The 18693-nt window shown below is 36.2% G+C and overlaps 1 protein-coding gene across 3 annotated transcripts in view; it reads left to right on the forward strand.

The window, feature by feature from the left end:
- The window catches only part of LINGO2 (leucine rich repeat and Ig domain containing 2), a 1246058-nt gene that overhangs the window by 841053 nt on the left and 386312 nt on the right, over positions 1-18693 (forward strand). For 2 of the 3 annotated variants that reach the window (XM_024930183.3, XM_024930182.4), the window contains exon 5: positions 1886-1918. The exons of the other annotated variant lie outside the window; for it this stretch is intronic. The gene's annotated coding sequence lies outside the window, so the exon portion shown is untranslated. The remainder of the gene's footprint in view (positions 1-1885; positions 1919-18693) is intronic. 3 annotated transcript variants of the gene reach the window in all.

Raw genomic sequence — 18693 nt, forward strand, 5'->3', positions numbered from 1 at the left:
TTTGTGAAAGCGGAGTAAAATGGTTATTATAGAATATTGAAACCTGCTTATAAAGTGCTTATACATGGTGGGTGATCAATAGTTGCTTATCAATATTGAAACAATCCTAAACAATTACTGCTGAGCTAAGGAGGAAAGGATAGAGCTTCCATCCTTATTTGGGGCTCTGGTTGTACAGATCTGGCAAGCTAGAAAGAAGGCAGGCAGATGAAAGGAGTTATTGGAGGTCTGCTTCCCATTTTATCTAGGGACTCACCTAATAAGCTGTTTCAGTGATCGGCCTTGTGTTTTGTTTGGTTTTTGCTGTCTTATTAAAATAGTATAATTTTTGCATTTATTTTTGGATGTCCTTCTTTCTATGTTGTTACATTTTTTAAAATTTATTTTCTCCTTATAAAAAATATTATAAACACTTAAAGCATAATATTCATGTATCATGAAGGAAAAAAGTTCCCTCTTCAACCTCTTATTAAAAGGTTACTTTAAGTGTCTGATAGCTACTCCTTTAGATTTGTTTCTATGCACAATTGGATATTACATATATATATAAACATATTTTTAACAAAAGTAGAGTCATGTTACATATATTGATGTATCAAATACTCCGTAGGCCTTCACGTCGTGGTGCTGAACAAAGGCCTCATGTCCTTCGTCTATAAAATTGGGACAATACTATTACTTACCTCATGAGGTTGTTGTGCGGGTTAAAGGAGAAACCTTTGTGATTCACATATGCCTGTAACATGCATCTGTGCCATACACATGTAAGCCTGGTTGTGTCATGCCTGCCATAGTAAAGATTAACTATTATTATTATGCTTGTCTGAATCCATATCTTTTTTTTTTTTTTTTGAGATGGAGTTTTGCTCTTATTGCCCAGGCTGGAGTGCAGTGGCCTGATCTCGGCTCACTGCAACTTCTGCCTGCCAAGTTCAAGCAATTCTCCTGCCTCAGCCTCCCGAGTAGCTGGGACTACAGGCGCACGCCACCATGCCCAACTAATTTTTGTATTTTTAGTAAAGATGGGGTTTCGCCATGTTGGCCAGGCTGGTCTTGAACTCCTGACCTCAGGTGATCTACCTGCCTCAGCCTCCCAAAGTGCTTGGATTACAGGCGTGAGCCACTGCGCCCGGCCTGAATCCATATCTTAAATCCCAACATGATGTTTTATGTTAGTTTTTTTCTTTTACCTCTTTATTCCTCAAAGAGAACAATGACTAAAAAAAACATCGGTTGGGTAAATACAGCATTATCATAATTACAATTTCCCTGAGAAAAGTGGCTTGCAGTTTGAATATTCAGCATCATAATTACAATTTCCATAAGGAATGTAGAGCATTTATTATAAACAACAGAATAATCACTTGGTCCATAAGGGAGAACAGATTATTAGGGGAGTAAGGAGAGAGAAGATGCAAAAGCCTGTGTTCTAATCAGCATTCAAGAGTAGAAATATAGAACCTGAGAAGAAATTGTAATAGCACCTTAAAATACTCTTGCCTGAATTTATCAAAAATTTTATCATGATGGCTTCCATGGGATAAGTGCTGCCTATATAATTTTTTCTTTCATACAATTTAATCATGTTTATTAAACATCCCCTCTGCATTTTTACTCATTGTCATTCATAATTTCTATACTCATAAGAAATTTTAAAAAGCAAATTATGACAAAATTTAAAAAGTAAAAATATATTAAAAACAATGTAGGAGAAAAAGAGTTTTATCAGTTTTTTTTTCTCTCTGTAGTTAAATGCTTCTTTCCTGTCAACAAGAAAAATGGGTAAAAGTTAAAAGAAAAAAAGAAAATGTCTTTTTGACTTCTTGTGTTACTTTAATTGGCTTTTATTTCAGTTTCCTTTTTGTGTGTGTTTTGTATTTTTTAGGTGAAGTGAGAAAAACAGAATGCAGCTTTCAAGGTTGGTACATTTTATAATTTTTGTTATAAATTGACAATTTGTAATTGTATAAATCTATGGGGTAAAAACTAATGTTATAGTTTATGACTCCAATGTGGAATAATTAAGCTAGTTAACATATCCATCAATTTAAATTCTTAACATTTTTTGTGGTGAGAAGATTTGAAATTTATCCTCTTAGCAATTTTCAAATATAAAATACTCTATAATTAATTAGATTTACCATGCTGTGCAATAGAACTAACAAGAAAAAAAGCCTATTCTTCTTGTCTAACTGAAATTTTGTACCCTTTGACTATCATCGCTCCATTCTCTCCAACAGCCAGCCTCTATAACCACCATTCTATTCTCTATTTCTGTGACTTCAGCTGTTTTAGAGTCTACCTATAAGAACGTGAAGTTTGACTTTCGTGCCTGACTTATTTCACTTTGCATAATGTTCCCTTGTTCTATCCATGTTGTCATAAATGACAGAATTTAACATGTATGTTAATATGAAACAATATGAAAGTAGCAGAGAGAAATATATCCTTAGCTTTGCACCAATAGCTATTAGAAAACATTATGTTTTTATTTTCCTCACTCATGGACAGAAAAGTACAACATAGACTTAAGTGAATTCAATATAGCAATTAAATATAATAGCTGATTCAATCTGTAGCAAAATTGTGAAGTTGGAAGTACATAACATTTTCATATTAACATTTAATATTAATAATTTTTCACTCCATCCATCTATCCATCATTCCATCCATCTACTATTCATATATTTTTATCAATGAATCCTAGTTACATATTGTGTGCAAGGTCCTGTCATCTAATTTCCTCTCTTCATACATTGTTTGGCTGACCTTCAACAGATTCTCAACCCTACCCCTTGCTCCAGCACTTTCTGCTTATTACTAGCAATAAACCTTCACCTATTATAACAGGTATTCGATTTTAACTTGCTGTATCTGATAAATGAGCAGTGTTTCCCTAACATTCCTCAGCTTATGTGTATGCCAATATGTCTACTTCCAAATAATTGGGGCAAAGAGGAAATCATCAGGGCGATAACTACCAAGTATATTGTAATTCAAGTAAATTAGGAGAGTACAAAGAAATCCTAATCTGGCCTCTGAGATAGAACACTCAGAACTGAATTTATATATGAGCACCCTTGGATAAAGGTACAGTGTAGCCCTGCAGTGACAAGGTACTATGGCCTGAATGTTTTTATCCTCTCAAAATTACTCTGCTGAAGTCCTAACCCCCAAGGTGATGGTCTTAGGCAATGAAGCCTTTTGGGAAATGATTAGGTTCATGAATCATGAAAGGGATTAGTGCCCTTATAAAAGAGGCCCAAGGGAGTTACCTTGCCCCTCTCAGAATGTGAGGACACAGAAAGTGCTGTCTCTAAGGAAGCAGGCTTTCAACATACAGTATTCCTGCCTGTACCTTGATCTTGGACTTCCCAGACTCCAGAACAATGAGACATACATTTCTGTTGTTTCAATGCACTAAATTGATGGTATTTTGTTAAAGCAGCTAGAACAAACTAAAACACTAGTGTTCTCGTTATAAAAGTTTAAAACATCAATGGGTTGAAATGGAACTATCATCTCCACACTGTACTCCATAGATAAATGGTAAAACTTAATTATCTGCAATGTCCTTATGAAGAAATTAAAAAAGGAAAATAATTCTTGATAACTCCAGACCCATCTCCAGGAAACATGTAAATATTTGAGTGAAGGGGCCCAAATTTGAACCTGCCTATAAAACCTAGTCTATCCCTACAATATCCCATGGTCATGCTTCCATTTACATGCACTCTATGTAGATACTTCTGATGGCTTGCATTAGCCACTGTAGGTATACTCATGCCCTTCTTATAAAAGGGAAGCCCAGTAACAGATTTTTAGATTGAAAAATGCTTCAACTATTTTTCATTTTAATCATTTTTGTCTTCAAATAATAAAATCCAGGCCTATAGAGGTTAAATACGTAAACTGTTCTAAATCAGAGTTCACTAATGACCAAATAGGGTCCACAATCACATTGTTTACCATCTTAACATGAGGCGTCCCACAGTGGTTGGTATGGAGGATAGGAAGGTCTTTCATTTGGAATGGAAACCTTTCTGTAACAACACATTTCATACCAATCTGTTGCCTAAAATTGTTTATGTCCTCTATTTTTAAGCATTTCTCAAAAACCCTTTTCCTTCCCTGACTATATCATGATCTCCCTGAAGGTAAAGCTCATGGCTATCATTTCTCTGTATTTTTACCATATTTATAAAGTTTAGGTAAATGTTGTACAGTTCGTTATTATTCTAAACCTTATCAATAACACTGAACCTCTGCCTCTATTCCAACTCAGTGAATTCCACTCATATTCTTTGTAGAATATCTAGAAAAAAAAATCACTGAAGGAAACCAGAAACCAAAGAAAGATGGCTGGGTTTTGTTTTTGTTTTTGCATGCGTGTATATTTTGGAATGTGTGTGAGGAGGAGGTGGTCAAAAGAAATCACTTAAATTTATCTGAGACTATGTGGGTTTAATGATTTGCAGGGTAAACCATTAGAGCGACTGAAGAGAATAGAGAATGCCTACTGAAAATGTGAAGGTATGTTTGGATAGATAGAGAGGATCCAGAGGCTAAACGTTAGAATAAGTAGACTCAATTTTTAAATACAGAAGAAAGATTAGGAATAAGAAAACTAATTTCCTTTTTATTATAGATCTTAGATCTAATTTCCTTTTGTCCTTCCTGTGTATTTGAAAATAGGATGTAGCTCTTCTTTCCATGTGAGAGCTGTTTAATATTTTCACACTCAAAGTGTCGTGTTTAGATTTGAGCACCACACATTTAGAAGTCTATAAATAACCTATTTTGCCCTTCAAAATATACAGAATGTCAGTCAAAGAAGCAGAGATTATACAATGATTATTAATTAAAGAGGAATACCAATATTCACTTTACTCTTTCAAAGATCATTAAAGGTGATCAAATTTGTAACTCACGGCAACTCTTTTCACAAATCCTTTTCTTCACCTGTCAAATCTTTCACACTGCAATGTTTCAAATCTTCATCAAAACCTTAAGCTCTTCTTAAGCCCTAGTTCTTGCCACTTTTGTTACATATGTATCTCTCTCTCCTTTCTTCCAGCATTTTATTATGTAGTTCAACCTAGTCTCTCTTACTAAAACCTTCCCTCTTACCCACCTACCTGTCTGATTTTATCTTTCTAGGTTTTCCTATGGAAGAGGAGAGATAAGAATAGGCAGATTATGTAAATGCTGAGTGTACCCAAATGTCAGTAAATCTTGTCTTAGCCATGCATATTCTATAGCATGGTGATGGACTCAAAATTGTAAGCAGTGGCAGCACGTGTAGTGGTTATAGCAATGGATTCACTTTTAATTAAACATGGTGTGAGCTTTTATCTCTACTCCCTCCCCAAAAGTAACTAAAATAAGAATAAAGGATAAATAATACATAACCCCCCAAGGACAAAGTAATCAAGAAAGGTGACAGACAATACCAGACAAAAAATGGCAAACACATTTTCAAAAATGTTAAGTGGATGGACAAAGATAGTCATAGTAGCATGACAGAAGGTTGAAACTGAAGCAATCAGAAAAGTAATAATAATGAAAAGGAGTCTGAGCTGCTGATCCCCAGAAATGCCCAGAAATGAGGGATATTAAAGGTAGGGATTAAGGAAGTGACTGAAAACATTAAAATGGGGGTTGAAAGTTTGTAAATGGAAGAATTGGGCTCCCAGATTCTTTCCCACATCATGAAGCCAGGCAACTACCCCGGCTTCATTTTGTCAAAGACTTGAGATATACTTTGTGAATTCTGTAATTCAACTGGAGAAGTACTGGTCTTGCAAATCCTAAGATCAGTTTAGGACAGAAAGAAGGCACTCTAGGCTGGGCGCGGTGGCTCACGCCTGTAATCCCAGCACTTTGGGAGGCCGAGGCAGGCGGATCACGAGGTCAGGAGATCGAGACCATCCTGGCTAACACGGTGAAACCCCGTCTCCACTAAAAATACAAAAAATTAGCCGGGCGTGGTGGCGGGCGCCTGTAGTCCCAGCTACTTGCGAGGCTGAGGCAGGAGAATGGTGTGAACTCGGGAGGGGGAGCTTGCAGTGAGCCGAGATAGCGCCACTGCACTCCAGCCTGGGCTACAAAGTGAGACTCTGTCTCTCAAAAAAAAAAAAGAAAGAAAAGAAAAGAAAAGAAGGCACTCTAATGAAAACAGGATTTAATTATACAAAAAATAAGATAATTAAATAAAAGTATGCTTATGAAAAAATGAGACCCTTAATACATCTCTCTAACTTCGCTCTCAGAACTCTGGAAGCCAAGCAGAAAAACAAAGGATTCCTCTCTGGAGACTAAAGAACTCAAAAGAAAAGAAGTGCAGATAGGGATACTGTTTTCTCCCAGCAAAAAGTTCAGTGCTTTATTGTGGGCTGCACTAAGGCTTACCAACTGACAGGTCCAGCAAACACACCCAGAGATTCCAATCAGCCTTAGAGGTTCTGCAATAAACAGAAGGAAACTCCTATAAACAGAGGGGAGAATTGTACACCATGAAAGAAGAACACCAATACAAACAGAAAAAAAATAAGACAATGCAGGGTGTAATAGAAAACAATGGAAAGGCTATAATACTCTCAAAATGATGAGACATTATATCCCCTAAAGTAGAACAGGATGTATAGATAGATGAGATAGAGATAGAGATACAGAGATAGAGGTAGATGTACATAGAGAGAGACAAAGAGAAAGAAAAAAAGTAAAAGCTCTTGGAAAAAGAGGGAAAGAAATTGAAGCATATTGGAAGTTACCCTTAAGGAGAGTTTCCAGAAAGTTGAAAAAAATGACAAAAAGATTAAAAATAGGGGAAAAAGTTCAATAAACCAGAATTAATGCAGAATACCCACCATCTGACTCATAATAGTTCTTGAAATAAAGAAAGGTTGGAGGTGAGTGATTAATAAATAATAATTGCAAACTAATAGCCGGAATTATTTTCAGATTAAAAGGGCCCAGTGATGCTATAATAACAAACTTTTATGATGCTACCATAAAAGTTCAGAATAGAAGAGACAGAAGAGTACACTACAGCTTCCAGAGAGAGAAGAAAGGGGAAAAAAAAGAGTCACCTACAAAAGTGTAAGAGCCAGAATAGACCATGACTTCTCAGTATCAATCCGGAAAGCTAGAATTCCATGGAGCAATACTCTCAAATTTCCACATGCTCCACCAAGAAAGAAGAAAAAATGGCCCCCAGGAAATAAGGTCACGAATATAAGAAGGAGATAACATTTCCCAGGTTATCAGTGAAGTTCTGGAATATCAGCTTATGCAGCCCCTCTAGAGAACAGCCAGTTCAACAGACCAGCTGCAGCAAAAATATAGAAAGAAGGACTCCAGGAGGAGTGTTTTAAAACCAAATACAATACAATAAGCAAAACCAGAAAGAATGATGAATGTGTTCACACATATTAAGAGAAGATTTTCAGTTCTGCAGGATGATTTGGGAGTTAATTAATGACAGATTTATAGAAATCATGCAAGTCATGAAACAGGGCAATTATTAACTCCAGGAGAGATAAGAATTGAAATAAATGTATAGAACATCATATTATTGAGCTGATAATATTAACAGTCATAATAACATAAGTGCTGCCTTTTGATTTAACCAAAATTATAATACAACTATATAGAGAAGATAAATGTATATGTGTCATATGGGCAGTTTTAAGAAGCTAAATCTGTATATTCCATGTGGGAAATCAATGAGAAAGATAAAAAGGAGGAGGAGGAAGAAAAAATGGCATTTTACCTGTGTCATTAGATACAGATTATTATCAAAATATACAAATATAAGAGGTGAGAGTAAGCCTGTTGATAAGAATAAAGCAGGTTATTATTATTACTATATTTTCCTATTAGTGTATCATTAATATATTATTATAGAACTACTTGGCTTTTTAAAATATTAATCTGTATTACTTTCATAAAATAAAGCAAAATTTAAATGTATTTAATATTAAAAATTTATAATTTAGCTTTACATACCTGCTTTACCACTTACCTTGGGAAAGTAAGTCTTTTTTTTTTTAACTGGTTTATTTGTATATTTGTTGGATTTTCGTTTGCTTTTCCTCATAAGGAAGCTAATGCAAGTGAATGATCCTACCTTAATATCTAACATGAAGCAGTGAGTCCTCCAGCATTCTTTTTCATTTCCCCCTTAAAGGAGCTAAGAAATGTGTTAGCTTCTTTCAGATATTTGAATGAGTCTTATGTGGAAGAGAGATGCAATTTGGCTTTGGTTTCAAGTGATAAAAACAGGAGCTGAAAGGTTCAAGAAAACATATCCAGCTCAATATTAAAAGGAACATTATTGTAAAACATGGCTATCCAGGGCACAGGTAACTGGTGAGTTTGCCATGGTAGAGTCTTTCAAACACAGCCTAAAGATCACATAAGAGGGATGAAATACAATATAGAGGTAATGCAAGTGATGAATAAGTAAACTAAGTAATGTTCCAAGTCCTTCATTTCTATAGACTGGATGATGTTATGCCCTGCTTCTTCTTCACAGATGCAACAACCACCAGGGAAGCAAGCTGTAGTTACTAATATGATAGCAATGGAGATTAGACGAAAAAGGAACAGGCTCCGACTGTTTCCGTACTAAGGAAAATGTGAAAAGTAGACTTAGAAAGGGGTCTGAGCCAAATTCTGGCCCAGATTTAACATTGTGAAAAAGTTCAAAGTAAGGGTGAAATTCTGACATCTCGTTTGAAAGCAATGCAGCTCTCCTGGGAAAGGACTGACTCCTGACTCAGGGCTTGCTTTATCATGAACTCCATCCTTTCTTAGTCACACACAGACAGACCCTGACTTGTACATATGCTCTGCCCACTCTGCCTCTGCCTCTAAGGCCTCCAGAGTAGTCTCAAAGTGGATTCATTTCCCCATTGGAAGAAAAGGAAGAGAGAGAGAGGAAAAAAAAAAAAAAAAAAGAGGATCCAAAGGTTCCTTTGTACCTCCTAGCTCTTGTCCCCATTCTTTAACTCTGAAAAGGCAGGGTAAACCGTAAACCCCAAAGCAGGTGAAGAAATCCTACTCCAAACCACTCTTCACTCCTTGTGGCCCTGTCTTCTCCTTCCTGTTCCCTGTTTTGCTTTTTTCCAGGTCCCTTTAACTGCCTACTCACTTGCTACCTCAGCAGTCAACCCTCACCCAGGCCTGCAGGAGCCTCATTCCAGGATAGGAACGTGGTGCAAGCTCTTGCACTAGGGGGTGTTGCAGTTTTGCTTTCTGGTATTTCACTATACAGCCTGTTTGAAAATAGGGTCGCCTCTGCAGCACAGATCCAGTTCTTAGCTCTTAGTCATATTTCTATTGGTTACCCAATACCCAGGCAATTAATTCCAGGCTCTTTAGCATGACACATACATTTTTCACAATCTGGCCCAGGTGACATTTTCAACCTCCTATGCTGATCTTCCTCTAGAAAGCCCCCTTTGTTCCAACCACACTAAATTCTTCACGTTCCCTCTATTGAGAATGCCATTTCCCGCCATCATCCCTCTCCCACTCTCTCCCCTCTCTGCAGCACACTGACTAGACTAACTGGAATATCTCTCCCTCCTCTGTAAAACCTTATACTCCCTTATTTGAACTTAGAGAGCAATCCCTCTGTGCTCCCAAGACATTTTGCTCATACGTCTATTATAGCACTTAACATGATGTATTTTAATTTATGTTTTTGTGGGTTTATCTTTCCTACCTGATTTCTCAAATAAAAGCATCCTATTCTTCTTGGTATTTACACTACATAACACAGTATAAGGTTTGTAGCAGGAACCCAATTAATGTTATTTGAATGAATGAAATAAATATGTGAATGAATGAGAATATAGGCCATAGTGTGTGCCTTTTTAAACAACTGATCTAAAAAATCAGTGATTAAACAAAGAAAGCTTCAGTAAGCATCTTGCACATCTGGACAATTGTAATGCAAAATATTTACTTAGGAGGCAAACAGATAGACTCTTTTCTTGTTGAATTTTAAAGGAATTTTGTTTCAAGGAAAATTACGTTGAAAACATAACTGTCTACAATACAAGAGTCTAAGTTTATATCTTTGGGGACAGTTCTTATCTTTTTACATTACAAGAGTGAACACAATTTAAACCAAGCAGTCAGTGTGATGATGTTTGCAGACAGCTAATAAAAAGGAAGATTAGAGAGCTATATAAAATGGCAGGTGCCTTGGCAGATTCCATATCTTAGACATTAAGCACAGAACCAAGTGAAGCTGTTTTCTGAAGACCGCCAGAAGTGCTTGATGTCAGCTTCAGCAGCATGATGCCATTTTGACTGTGGTGTTCATCTTACCTTGTATCCCTGTTAGAAAACAACATAGAGAGAAAAAAAAAAAACTAAAGCTAACAGTGGTAGATGATGACACTCAGAACAGAGAAAGCATCTGAAAAAAAGGAGACTCTTGCAAAAAAGAATGTTGAATTATTTCTAGTCAATCACTTGCAACATATCCTTTGCACTCATAGACCAAACTGTTATGTCTAATCATATAAAGAATCATCTGCAGAAGGACTATATATTCTATAACTCACTTTATATCATAATCTCTTAGGGAGTTTAGAATTATGACTATTTAAAGATATGAGAGAAATGAACCAGGGTGATATTTCTCCTGGTAACTCACATGACTACCAGGGGTAACAGCCATCTTTACCCAAAAAGCGAATACAGAAAATACATAATCTTTTTTTTTTGTAACCTAATTAATGCAATTACAACAAATATTTTCTCTTTTGAGCTTTCTTTATCAAAGGTAACTTCAAAACCACCTCCTGTTTGGAGACAAAGGTAATGCCGAGAACATACTGTGAATATAGGCTAAAAGAAAAACACAAAGCAAAGAGACAGACACGTTAGGAGAAAATAATTGTCGACCTCAAAGACATCTAATGCACATGGAACAGGAATCTCAGAAATTGATCATGAAGATAATAGTAGAAATTTTGTAAATGTACAATTTGTAATAAAGGGTTTTTTTTTCAAGTGAACATGTGCATCTAGCCTTGACTAATTAGCTAAAGATAGTGACTCCGCTGATTGGTGGGGATGATTAATTTGTGAGCTTGTCAAAGGACAAATAATAATAAAGTCCTGTGTTCCACCCTTTTTGCTGATGATGCTGCCTGAATGTCTTTATATGTCTAAAGAAACCCAAACTTCTTTAGTCAATGTGACTATTACCTGAAGGCTTATTATCAGGGGCCAAAGATAAGTTAGAGATATTTCCTGGATTGGCTCAAATCAAATTACATACTAGCAGAGGAGTTGCCCACTGCCCCTTCCTGATAAACGATTGCTTAGCCTCAGGTCTGGTTTTCTCATATGCTGTTCTTCCTCTTTATTTTCTTACTCTTGCTTTAGTTTTCCTTCTCAATAGGACTAATGTGTATATGTCATGGCTGTTTCACTTATCATTGATCTGAGAGTCAGCAGAGCATAGGCTCTGGAGACAAACGATCTGGGCTTGAATCCCAGTTTTTCCACTTACTGTGTACATTTTGGAAGAGACGCTTCTAATCTCTAAACTTGAGTTTCCTCATCCACAAAATGGAGGATGCATCCTGAGGGGTTTATGAATATTAAATAGGATAATCTTGTTTTGGCCTGCCGTAGATACTCAATTGATGTTATTATAATAATTATATGATTATGCTGGAGAAGGGGAAGAGACATGAAGGTTTTCACACTCTACACTTTGACCATATGTATAAGCAGTTCCCTTAAGTTCTTACTCAGAAAATAAAAATGCGACAGACATCTATTTTTTCTTTTGCTCAGATGCTGGGAGAATTAGAACCAAATTAGTCTTGTTAGAATAAAACACTTTTCAAAATACTGTTTTATTTTTATCTTAACTGCTAGAAGAATTAGAGTCCAAGTCAAAGTCAAATAACTTTTCTGGGTTGGGTGTGGTGGCTCACACCTGTAATCCCTGCACTTTGGAGGCTGAGGCAGGCGGATCACCTGAGGTTGGGAGTTCGAGACCAGCCTGACCAACGTGGAGAAACCCCGTCTCTACTAAAAATACAAAATTAGCCAAATGCAGTGATGCATGCCTGTAATCCCAGCTACTCAGGAGGATGAAGCTGAAGAATCGCTTGAACCTGGGAGGCGGAGGTTGCGGTGAGCTGAGATCACGCCATTGCACTCCAGCCTGGGCAAAAAGAGTGAAACTCAGTCTCAAAAAAAAAAAAAAGAAAAGAAAAGCCAAATAACTTCTCTTCTAGGCTAAGTTCCTCTTTTGATTCTTCTGTTACTCAATCTTTGTTCTTGGTTTATCTATAATTGTATAATTTTATTTGTATTTGACTTCTGGGTTCTCTCAAATCCTTTTGAAGCAAAACAGTGAAATCTTTAAGCTTTCAGAAGTCCTCTCTCTCTCTCTCTCAAAGACGCACACACGCACACACACACGTGCACACACATGCGCACACACACACACACACACACAATTTACACCATTAAAGGCAAATGATAAACCTAGTTTGGCTTATATTGCTTCCCTGTGAACCTTTTTGAAATTGCATATTTCCACGTCCAGCTTTAGATATTCTGATCCTCTAGATCAAGGTGGAGCCAGGAATCTATATGTTTTAGCAAGTATTATGCACCTAGGAAATTCAGATTCAGACAGTACTCTACCACCTTTGGAGAAACAATGGCCTATGTGGTGCAGCGGGCATAGATGTAAATGAGTCTGGCTTTTAAAGCAGAAACAGTTACTATCTGTGTGACCTTAGAAAATCACTCAACCCGAGATTCAGTGTCTTCATCTTTAAAAGATGGAGAAACTTGTAAATGTCTGTTAAACCTAACTTATAAAGTTGCTATAAAATGTCTGTTAAACCTAACTTATAAAGTTGCTATAAAAAGTAAATGAAATATTATATGTCACAAGGATGGAAAAAAACATATTAATTAAATGAACATCTAGGTTTCACAATCTGCAAAAAGACCCATATGAATTTTTAGAGGCAAATAGCTTTTTTTTGTTGTTTAAAAATCAAGGCCCTTTGCTGTGACTTCTGACTGCTCCAGATAGATTAGGTGTGTTAAATCTCAGGTCATGACTCGTTAGGGAATTGTGTGATCTGGTAGTAGCCCCAGCATTTTAAAAATACAATATAATAAAATGAAATAGAATAGGATGGAATAAGATGAAAAATATCAGAGCACATTGCCCATAAGAAGAAGTTTAAAATCAGATGTCTAATACAGTAGTCTCCCTTTGTCTGCAAGAGATGTGTTCTAAGACCCCCAGTGGATGCCTGGCCACAGATAATATCGAACTCTATGTTTTTCCCTATACATACATACCTATGAAAAAGTTTAATTCATAAATTAGGCAAGTAAGAGATGAACAACAATAACTAATAATTAAATATTAATTATAATGACATACCATCATCACTACTCTTGCACTTTGGGGCCGCTTATTAAGTAAAATAAGCATTACCTCATTACAAGAACTGCTTTACCTCAGCAGTTTATCTGAAGCAAAACAGCCACTAAATGACTAACAGGCAGGTAGCACAGACAGTGTGGATCCGCTGGACAAAGAGATAAGTCACATCCCAGGTTGGACGGAGCCGAATGGCACACAGTTTAAAATGCATTAATTTTTTATGTCTGGATTTTTCCATTTAATATTTTTGGACAGCTGTTGACCATGGGTAACTGAAACAATGGAAAGCTAAACCACAAATAAGGGGGGACTATTGTATTTAAATCTAGTTGTTTTTTGTGCCATTTTGTGTCTTCTCCTGAGTTAGTCCTATATATTCTGGGTTGTGTTTGGAGGTCATACTCAGGAATAGAAGAAGAGAAGTGCTGGCCAGTATAGAGGGCAAGATGGGGCAGGAAGCAGGCAGCATCTATAGGTGAGACTGTGTAAGGGAAGCAGGAATATATGAAAAGGACTATGGTTAAAGGAATGTTAAAAGGAATACAATTAAACATTATCATAGGCATGCATGTATAAGGAAAATGGCATATACAGGGTTTGGTACTATCTGCGGTTTCAGGCATCTTTCAGGAGAAGGACAGGAGAATATGTGTGTCTTCAGTGCCTTCAAAAATCTTGTGGAGGGCACTGGGCTTTTAAGATCATGCAGAAAGGAGTTTTAGAGCAGCTTCTTTGAAATTTTTAAAAAAGAATGATCCTAAAAAGCTGAAGGACATGGGGCAGTTTGTATGTGCAGACATTCTAAGCTTAAAGCACACTGGTAAGGGAAAATAGTACTTTTCAGGTAAAAGTTAAATTATACTTTGCAGGTATAGGTTCCTTGATGTATCAGATGCTCTTCTAATCCCCAACTACCTCTACTGAAAGCAAAGTTTAGGACTATGATAAAAGATGGTGTCCTTTCTCTGGCTGACGGTTTAAAGGAATAGTGCTCTAGCATCTGAAAGTGAATTTTGAAATTCATTTTTCTCATTTTAACAAAAACACTGCCCTACTTAATAAAATAATACATTATATGCAGTTTAATGGGTACATTAATGGCTACCATTTTGTGAGCTCATACCATATACTAAGAATTGTACTAAGTACTTTACAACCATGATCTCTTACCTTCTAGAACTCTAAGGGAAAAGTTTTAGTGTACATGCTCTATAGATAATCTTACTGAAGCTCAAAGAGATTAAGTAATTAACCTCAATCCACATGAGTAGCCAGGGCTAGAAGCAGAATTCACACCCAGATCTCTACAGTCATTGACTTGCAGCTGTACCTCACTGCCTCAGCCCCTAGGGTAAACTGGTGCTTATGGACTGATTTTGGAAGGTCACCATCATATGTAATATGTTTCTGAGAGGGAAGCATGCCTGCAAAGTCAAGCAATTTGGCTAAACAAAAGTGTTACGCATTAAGCAGTCAGCCACTGCTGAAGATGCTCAGTGTCTCAACAACTTCACTATACACATTGGGTATGTGACTGTGTCTTTTGTTTCTCAGTGGATTCTAAAGGGACTTGGTAGAAAAAACAGCTGCTTATTTGTTTCTCTTTTAAATGTTAATTTTGTGGTATGCTTCATAAATATATTTGCATTCTGTCACCCAAATGATAGTGATTGAGATGAAAAGAATATCATGCTAAAAATATATTTTGGATTGTACAGTTAGAAAACAAATTGTTTCATGTATTTTTGTAATTTTAGGGCCAGGGTTAGGGCAGGTATGTGTGTGGTGTGTGTGGGGACAGGAAATGGTATTACTCTGGGACCAGTGTTTTCTTTTTGTTTGTTTTGTGTTTGGCAATTAAGAAGATTGATGTTAATTTGATCCAGAAATTATGCTGTATAGAAGTAGAGAGTCTAGTATGCTCTGGATATCTAGTCCCAGATTCTATTCACTGTCTGCATCCAGTGAGTGTTAAAATGAAAAAAATGAAGCAGTTGTGACTAGCTCTGACAGGAACTCAGGGGGACTTTCTCCTCAGTTCTCCCCTACATTGCAAAGTGAAGAGCCTTTTGTTCATCCTCTATCCAAAACCGTGAGAGGTACAGATGTCCTCTTTGCAGTCGATTCTTTTGTAAGTAGAAGTTTGGGTTAGGTAAAGGAAACAGACAGCAAAACTGCTGATTTTCAAGGGCATCTTGCACAAGGAAATTTGCATCCTGTGATTCTCCTCAATCTCTCTGGTGTCTCAAAACAATCTGGAATTATCAAGCCTTGACAACAGCTAATGAGAATGAACAGACTCACACAGATTCCCCCTTAGCAGCAGTTGGATTCAACCTTTACAAGACAGGCAAATCAGCCCAAATAACCTATTTTTTTTGAATGAATAAAAAGATTTTCTAGCCTCCAGCAGTTGTCTACTAAGAAGGAAGTCTGGTAAAGAAGTTGAGCTGTAATCATGACAATAAGACCTGTAGAATGTTTACTAAGTGCCAGGTATGTAGTGCTTCACGTCAACCCTGTGGTCTGGGTACCACTGCCACCACCACCTTCATCACTATAATCCCCATTTCATAAATGAGGAAACTGAAGCACAGAGAAGTTCCATTTTCTGCCTGTGGCCCATATGCCTGGTTCCAGAGGTCATGGGCTCAACTCTTTTCTTCCCCAGTCAGGGTAAAAACTAAGGTGTATCTGAATTCTGAGCTGCCTGACTAAAGGGCTGTCATCCTGAGACCTGTGGAAAAGGGGTTGGTTACAGTTCATCATATCTTCAGCACAGTATCTCATGAATTATTCTCTCCATTTGTGACTGATCAATTAAAAAATAATGATTTAGAGTCTGCTATGAGCTAGGCACTGTAATATATGACAGGAGATACTGCTCAGTGGCTGAGGTGAATCCTGGAGCCAGGCTTCCTTGATTAGAATTTACTTGCTAGCTGTGACCTGGAGATGTAACTTAACTTCGTGGGCTTCAGTTTTCCCATCTAGAATTGGAAATAATAATAATTATGTTCTTCATAGAATTAAATTAGTTAATTAAAGTAAATCAATTAAAATAGTGCCTGACACATAGTAACAACTCAGTAAGTTTTACTGTTATGGTTATTACTAACCTGTTTTACAAGCTAAAAATTATAAAATAGTTTTGGTGTAGTTATAATAGTCTAGATGGAGAGAAAAATGAATCATTCTGGATCTGCCCTTTTTATGAAATTAGTCTAGATTTTAAAGCAATAAAATACCTGTAACTTTTTAAAGTCTTAATTAAGTTACCCTTTTCTATCCCAGGAATGTGTACACATTTTTTAAATTGTTGGATTTATTTGATTTAATTAATTGATGTGATCAATGTAGCTAATATGTATTGATTCCCTACTAGGTGCTAGGAACAATGAATGAAAAATCCATGCACAAAATTTGTAGAATTAATGCTCCATGATAAGTTTCCCACTCTTCTTCACTCTGATGTTTATAAAAACTTTAACAGAAAATTAAAGTTAACACTGAACCTGTTAGTGATTCTATAGAATACAAGAAAAATGATGCCTCATTATTAGTTGAAATATCATTTACTACATTTCTGCTTTTCATTTGTTCAGGGTAAAAATATCATTATCTAAGTAAAAATGTTTCCATAGACTATCTATACCCCAATTCTTGCTTATACTATATGGTTATAGTTGTTTCTAATCAAAGATATGTCTCACTTTAAAAACACAACAAATTTAGGATTGTATTTTGGGGTGAATATTTGTCATATAGAAAAACCAACATGTCTATGATGAGTGTTATACATGATTTATATAATTAATTCTACACTAAATATTTGCTCCAAATTAGTCACAACATAGACCATATAATAGAATTGTATCCCTAAAAAGATCAAGAAGTATTGGTGCTTTCTTTTTTTTTGGGGGGGGGGCTTTATTTCTGTATCTGAAAGACTTTTAGAGGTTTAACTAATAAAAGGTTGTATTTTCCAACTGTTTCCATTTGGCAGATGGTTAATTTTAAGCCTATAGAATAAGTATGCTTAACTCACTTTGCAAACCCGAAAGAACCATAAATTAGAAAGCTAGATATATTTTATCTGTTTTAACTATTGGCTATCCCAATTGCTCACCATGGTCTCTGCTTCTGGGATAGATTACAACAAATAATATTAATATATTCTATTCTTGAATGCATTATTGCCACATTCATTTAGTGAAATTGATTGCATAGGAGCCTAGATATGTATATTTAAATAATTAATAAACATTTTTACTTTGAAGTTAGTGTGTAGCCCTTTTAAAATTCTCAGAGCCGTTTTTACCCCTACCCCATATTTCTGTTCTAAGAAATAATATAATCACTCAGTGGAAGAGGAAGTAAACTTGCGTAGTATCTCTCCAGAGGTTAGAAATAGGATCCAATAGTAAGAGCTTCTGGGAGGCAAGATTTCTGCTCAATAGAAGGATGCACTTTCTGATAATTAAAGCTGTCTGACAGTGGAGAAGTGACCACCTGTCATGGGGATAATTCAGGCAGAGACCGGGTGATTATCATTTAGAAATATGATAAAAGGGATAATTCAGGTGGTAGAACATTTGATTAAGTGATTTCTCAATTTCCTTACAACTGAAACGTTTTGCTTAGGATTGTGGAAGTTCTTATCTAACCTAAAATTTTTTCACATGAAGAAACAGCTACATGGTACAGTGGTTAAAAGCAGCAATTTTATGATTAAACAGATTGACCTGGAGTTTGTGCCTTGTTGCTACTGACCAACAGAGTGACTATAAGGCACTCATTCAACTTTCCCAGAGACAGTTTCTGTAGCTGCCAGAAAGAACAATATCTAATAAGTGAGTTTGGAGGATTGAGTTTATACATGTTACAATATCTCATGGGTATGGGTCTACAAACCTAGGAGGTCATGTCTTTCCAAATACAAAGGGAGAAATGATTGAGAAATATACCTGCTTGGAACTAGAGGAACATCATGATATTCAATGATTTTTTAAAAAAAATCTTTACATCTGTAATGTATATTGGACCACTTTGCATGCTTAGTTTATAATAGCCAGAAGCAAATATCTTTGTGGCAGTTGTATGACAATTAAGACATTTTAGCAACTGCATGGATGAAGTATTCACAATTGATTGCTCTCTTCTGGAGATAATTCCATAATCTATTTCTAGATCAATAGCTCTGTATAGACACTAGAAGTGATTAAATATCTAACTAA

The sequence above is a fragment of the Pan paniscus genome, chromosome 11 (genome assembly GCF_029289425.2).
Source record: "Pan paniscus chromosome 11, NHGRI_mPanPan1-v2.0_pri, whole genome shotgun sequence".
Taxonomy (NCBI): Eukaryota; Metazoa; Chordata; class Mammalia; order Primates; family Hominidae; genus Pan; species Pan paniscus.